Source organism: Poecilia formosa, unplaced genomic scaffold (genome assembly GCF_000485575.1).
Source record: "Poecilia formosa unplaced genomic scaffold, Poecilia_formosa-5.1.2 Scaffold8, whole genome shotgun sequence".
Classification (NCBI taxonomy): Eukaryota; Metazoa; Chordata; class Actinopteri; order Cyprinodontiformes; family Poeciliidae; genus Poecilia; species Poecilia formosa.
In genome coordinates, this window is record NW_006799947.1 from 987,768 (window position 1) to 994,764 (window position 6,997).

Below are 6,997 nucleotides of genomic sequence, written 5' to 3' on the forward strand. Positions count from 1 at the left end.
CTTTTCTCTCCGTTGTCGAAGAGAGTTTCGGAGAACTTCAGCGATTCACAGAGGAGCTCTTGTGTGGCACTTGTGGTGGGCTCCATTAACACCAGATTGCTGTGTGGCAACATGCTGGCATGAAGCACTTAACCTACTTCCAGAAAAGCATTAAAGCCTACTCATGGCAACTGTGTGAGCCAAGGGCCAAAAAAATAGATGGTCAAATAACTGGTCACTTGAGTCAAGCTCCTATGGTCACGTAGTATTGTGTAAAAGTCTTGGATCATTTCTCACTTCCAAATATTTTCCTTCCAAACAGTCTGCAATTTCTTTTGCAGATTTAGCCAGTAGCTCCCTAAGCTTCCATGATATTATTTTTTCACATTTTGCTCCATTTTTAATCTGGTACTTAATAAGTAGACTGTAACATAATCCAAAGTTCCAAAACACTGAAGGAGATACAGAAAGTGTGAAGAACTAATCATCATTTAACGTAATTATTTTATTGTTTTTTGTTTGTTTGTTTTTTTGTTTGTTTTTTTAACCAGCAGTATCTTAGATATATTGTTTATAAAAGTCCATCCAGGGACAAGTGCAGCAAATTAGCTCACACTATAAGCACCATGTATTATTCAGTTTGTCTATGTTATTATGTGTCTGTCCCTATTAAATAAACTTAATAAATAAATAAAATAAAATAAATCACCTCCACTGTTTAAAATTAAAAGCCTACATCTGGCTTTTAAGACAAGAGTTCATAAAAAGTTTACATTAAAAAGATACTTTTCCTCTCTCGAAATGAAAAATAACATTTTTTGCAGTTTTTGAAAACATTTCCAGACATTTGAACAGAAAAATCTAACTATTTTGGGATTTTAATTTCCACACATCTAGCAACCCTAACCCTATCCCAGTTTTAAGAACTTCAGGTACTAAGAGAGGCTAGATGCCAGGGGGGGAAAAAAAGTTAAAAAACTTGAAATGGGTTAAGGTTGAACAAAATTAAATTTCTGACATGGCAAATAAAAGTGAAAGTAACTCACCTCAAAATAGATGACCATAAAATCAAATTCTTTGACAAATTTTGATTTTATTTGTAAGTATTGGACTAAGGAGTAAAATAAAACATTTATCCCAATCCAATTTTTTTTTTTTTTTCATGTTTACCTTGACATGAAAAATGCTAAACTTCAATTCCATACTTCTCTAGACTTTTCTCAGATGCAAAGAAATGATTTTGGTTTTACAAAATACTTGAAAGCATGGTTTTCTCTTATGAAGGAGACTGAATAGAGCAGTAGGACTTGACAAATGAGCATAGGCCGGTAGTAATCCCCAAATTACCACAAAAAAAGCATAATCAGTGCAGAAGTTAGCAAAAACTCCTGGCAGTAAAAGCCACTGCACGTTATGAAATAAAGAGCTCAAAGCCGCCTCTAACACGATAATGTTATTGAGTTATCCCATAACTGGCTCAGCCAAATCCGCCTGCTGCACTTTGCTTAATGTACAACAGCTGGTAGCAGCTGGGGCCTGCGGCAGCCATGATGGATCCAATGTGATATTGCTGTTCCCGCCCACTCTGACCTCCCAATGATTGTTTATCCACAGGAGGCTCCAGAAGAATGGCTCCAGAAGAGTGAGGAGATTTTAAAAACTTTTCCCTGCCACAGCTTTTTCCTAGATATTATGCAAACTAGCAATCAAATGTGGAGCCACTTTTGCTCTTGTTTAGTTTGTAAAGAAAAAAAAAACTGAACAGAATTTTTCTTCTTAGACAACTTTTTATTGTTTCTTTAAGAGAAGGCAAATAAATGATGTTGAACTGAGGAAATAGGAGAAATGGCTGACAGCAGACACATGAAACATGGGAAACAAGGAAACAGAAATGTAACAAAATCAGACGGAAATGTGACAACCCAACTGGAGAAATGATCGCGATTCAGTCCCAAAAGGTGACAAGAGAACACAGAAGCAGCAGGGAACAAGCAAAGAATAAAAAACAAGTTCTCAAAATAAATCATGCTATGCCAAGAATTTTAAACAAAGACTTCCACACACACACACTAGAGGAATCTTAAGCTTAGGGAAGTAATAGGAAATGAATTTGAAAAACAAAAACAAAGATTATGATAATCACTCGCTTCCTTCGTGAATTAACATTTTAAAAGTTTAAAAAGCCATGGTTCCATCCTCCAAATTTTCTTAAAATATTTAAAAACTTATGAATTTTAGTGTATTTATTCAAACCTCTGAATTTATATAAATTTATAACATATTATCACAGAATAATTTTATTATCACAGAAGAATTTTGTCACTAATTTTGTCCTAACAATGCAGCTGGATAATCAACAGGGATAGCTAGAGTGAAGTTGAACATTAAAACATGGTAGGGAGAGGTCAAACAAAGAAAATCAAAAGTCAAAAATGCTTTGGAGGAAATGCTTCACTAAATATCACCAATAAATTGTTTTCCTCATTCATATGGCTGTAAATAACCTCGTCTGTGTCTATCCTGCAGGAATATTGAGGAAAAAGCTGGGACACACAGCAGGTACATGGTTAATTAATGGATCTGACTCTATTTCGGGGCTCTTTGCAGGCAACATTTGCCTGAAAGGCCAGAAGATATTCCAATCACAGATTTGATCAGAGGCTGACGACATGAAAGCTTGACTCTTCTTTTTAGTTTTGTCAAGAGACAGTGTGGTAAACACATTAAAAATGAAGCATATTTCTTCATCAGAAAATCACGTTTATGGTTTATACTCCTCGCATCGTCATACACCCACTTCTCTTTTTCTTTTATTTTCCCCACTTTCATCCGCCTGGCCTCTGTCAAATCCGGGTACACAAACACACATGCATATTTCACCGCGCCATGATCCAAGCACACCACTTTAACCTCCCCTCAGACTCTGAGCTACAAGACTAATGCATTTGCACAACAGGCCAGGCAAGAAAGGAGCAGCCAGAGGGACCAACAAGAGAAATAAAGATTTAACACCTAAAGCCAAGCAAGAGCACCTGGAATGTTAAAAAAAATGTTTAGCCTGTTGCAGATGTTTTGTTTGTTTTTGGTTTTTTTTGCCTTTTTTTGTTAGATTTATTCTTCAGATCATAGAGAAACTTTAATTTCAGACAGAAGTAGCATGGGTAAGTAGGAAAAGCAGCTTTCAAGTTGTGACTTAATTCAAGGGACATAAATGCACAAACCAACCTGGCACTACATGAATTACTTTTGAATATTTATTTTCCTTCTTTTGTCTTTCAGGGTTGGACTTGTTTAAATGTACTTCAGAAAATTCAACAATTGTTGTGCTGATCAAGGTGTGCTTGAGCTAACAGTTACAAGCTCATAGCATGACATCCTTCTTTGGGATTTTATGTTAAAGTCCTGAAGTCATGGATCCATCAAGCTAGTTCTCTTTCTTAAATGCTGTTAATTTTACATCAGATATAAATATTTTTTTTGACCAGCAATGTCTTTTGTCTATTGCTCAGTTGTCTGGTCAACTAACCAATAGGCACAAACTTTACACAGTCTCTTTCTTGTTCTTGAATTATGAACACCAACCTTAGCTCTAGTAACTTAGATCGTTTCGTTGGTTTCAGTGAGGATTCATTTCGGTGCATTTAGATCAGTACTGGATGCTGATTCTGGAAAGCATCTCCACTGTCCAATGTTTTCTCCATTTGTAGAAAACACGGCTGTTAGCTGGAGTTTCGTAGCCATTAAAAATCCTTTTCTTTAGAGGAAGATGGGTTTGGAAAGCTCGTTTTCTGTTAATAAGGGAAGACATCATTTGTATCTATTGAGCTTGTCTTTGTTTGATTTTAAAAGTTGCTTGATCTGAAACCATCATGTGAGATAAAAAGAAAACAATAGGAGGACACTGTATATTACACAATAAATTAACAGGACAATTAGCCCACCATGTCTCTTTCTTCTTCTGTAAAAACTGGCAGAGCCTCCTGGGATGATGTGTGACATTTAATGATACGAGCTGATATAAAGTGAAAGGAGGCTTTCAGGGAGGGAATGAGTGTTATCGCTGCAGGGTGTACACCGTTGAAGATGAGAGATGTCTTACTCTATACGAGGGTGCTTCTGCACTCGCTGGACGAGGAAAAAACAAACGGGTGAACGAGGATGTTATAGTGGAAACCTCAAAAGGTGATTCTGCGACAGCTCTTAGTCTGGTCACAATCCTCAGCAGCATCACTGACACGGCCGCTTTAAACACATAACGTTTGAACTCCAACAGCGGCTGTGCTGGCCTTCATCACTGTTGTCACATTGTCGTCCTTGTAATTGCAGTGGAGGCCTGGGCCAAAGCAAAGACAGGTATCTTTCCATTACAGTGCCCTCCTCTCATACGTTATCCTCATCCGAAAGGTGCGTCTTGCTATTGATTTTCTCCACCTGCCAAAAGCTTGGTGAACAGCCGCTCGCTCTGACAGCCGCATTACTCTTCCAGGACGCTTAGCAGATATCAATAATCGGCCGTTTCCTTCCCCTGTATTTGGAATAACGAGGCCATACATCAGGACAAACACATGCTACCTTAACTCAGAACTGTGTGAGGCTCTCAGACCTTATTAGGTAGTTCAGTCTCTGGTTGGATGAGAGCAGAAATAGATGAGCGTATAGTATAGGACATATGAAGTTCCTGTTTGTGTTCAGGTCTGAGTGGCTCTACATTCTCCTCATTAGGCTTTGCTTCTGCACACAGCCAAGCCATTACTTGTCCGAAAGATTTCTGTTAGTCCATGACACAGCAACTTTGGGAACATTCACACATGTGACATGCCCATCGATCAAGCTGAGGACAACCTTGACTCTGGGGGTTGTGTGGCTGGTTCATGCACAGGTGTGTAGTCCGCTGTTGTGTTGACTCAGAACAGTGCCAGACTATCTGAAGGTTTAAGTGCCTTAATGATAGCACCGAGGCCACGATAAAGAAGCCGGTCAAAGCACTTCGCTGCTGCTCGTTAATTACTCAAATCATGGTAACCTTGAGAGGGGGCCAGATGGGGTCACACAACCAATTAGGAGGAATAACCTCAATCCAGCCAGACAACTTTCCCATGACGTCCCCATAAATCTCCCTCAAAGATAAGCTGAAAACTTGCAGATAGCATCCAAACAGCTAATGTTTAGTGGGACTGGAACTTCTGAGACCATCTTAATTTTCCTTCCACTTCCCGAAACAGCTGCTTTTTTTGTTGTTGTTGTTTTTTGTAAAATATTAGCTGGGCCATTGCCTTCCTATACAATTCTGCTCGATTTTCATCTCCTTTCTGTGCTCCATCTTGGATTTCTCTCATTGAGCTTGATTTCTCTGGTAGAATTTCAACCAGTCGACAAACAGGAGTTTTGAACAATGTTGTCCAATTTCTATGCTGTTGTAGAGTAATCTGTAGTTTCAGCAAATGCAGAGGTGGAAGTGAACGAAGCTGCTCTGTCTGTGTTGCCGTCTCATTAGGCTCAGTACTTCTCTCTTCGCAGTGAGGGAAATGTCCGGCTAGCTTTGTAGCGTTGAACTGATGCATTACATCATGGGCAAATGTTAGCAGGGAGTGGTTCCTCAATAGACAAGGATCCAGACCCTTTTTATGACTTCAGGAACTTCAGAAAGCAGAAAATGCCCCCAAACCTGAAACAAGGCGACCGTGACCAGTGTGCATCAATTTGGTCATCTCCGTCACTGAGTGCCGCATGCGCATGACGCACATCTATACTCTTAAATCCCACTCTAACATTAATAAAGAGCTGACAATCTCATCAAATGATGGGCTTTCATCTATGTATCTAAACCATTATTCTTGATTTCAAGCAGATTATCTCCCACAAAGACCTGAATGGTGCCTGATCGGCTTACATGTCGGGTATTTGAGGATGTCACGCGGGAGCACCTGATCATATGGTGAACAACCTTCTGAGAACTACTCCATCCATTTCCCAAATACCAACTCTGCAACCACATAATAATGGTGGAGTATCTTTCTGACAGATCCTCATCAGTATCTCCCACATCAGGAAATTATTAGTGTGTGAAAAATGCAAGTCTAAAAAAGAATAAGGCTGCAATTACAATATTTTTGGAGGGGGGAAGAGGACACTATATTTCACACACATTACACAGACCTGACGACACTAAAATGTCTTGCTTGTGACGCTTAATGCAGAGAACGATGAAGGCCAAGAGGAGGAACAAAAATAGGAGTTGAAACGATTCATTCTATATTAGGAAACCAATTTATAATACCACAGTCATTTATGTGGAGCTAAGAGGATGCGTCTGAATGGGGGGACATTTGAAGAGAACGACCATATTTAATGTTCTGCTTATGGGCTTTTTGAAGTGAGTTTGTCATAAACTTGGACGATAAAAATCTATAAGCGGAATTAATATTAGATAACAGTCTTGGTGCCTTCATTTATTATGAATCTAGCTTGTAGGTAATCTGGGATGATGAAGCTAGCTGTCACTCTGAGAGAAGCCCCTTCTGCAGTGCACTTTTACCCTGTTAAAAATAAAAACCTCTCACACCAATGTCTGAACTTTGAAACCATCATCATGTTTACATTGTTGTTTATTTGCTGAGAAACTGATTATTATTTTCTTGACAAATGAACCACCATATGGTGATCACCATGTGTGAAACATAGACTGAGAAGAGAACACGTAACACATTTACAGTCAAGGTAACTATAGAATACAAATTTAAGGTATTAGAAAAATTCAATAAAATTGTATTCACTTCAACTGCACATTACTGCTTTTGCATCAGATTCTCTGACTGCAAATGCTTCATATGGTCTGCTCTCGCCACGATTCACACAGATCACTGGTGGCATGTTGTCTTCTATCTCTTTTCAATGTAAATTGTCATCGTCTTCTGAAAAAATATTAAGGCTTAAGCGTTTATAAAACAATGTTCAAATGCATATTTTGTGGCATTTTATGTCATTTTAAATGGTAAAAGTATATATATATATATATATA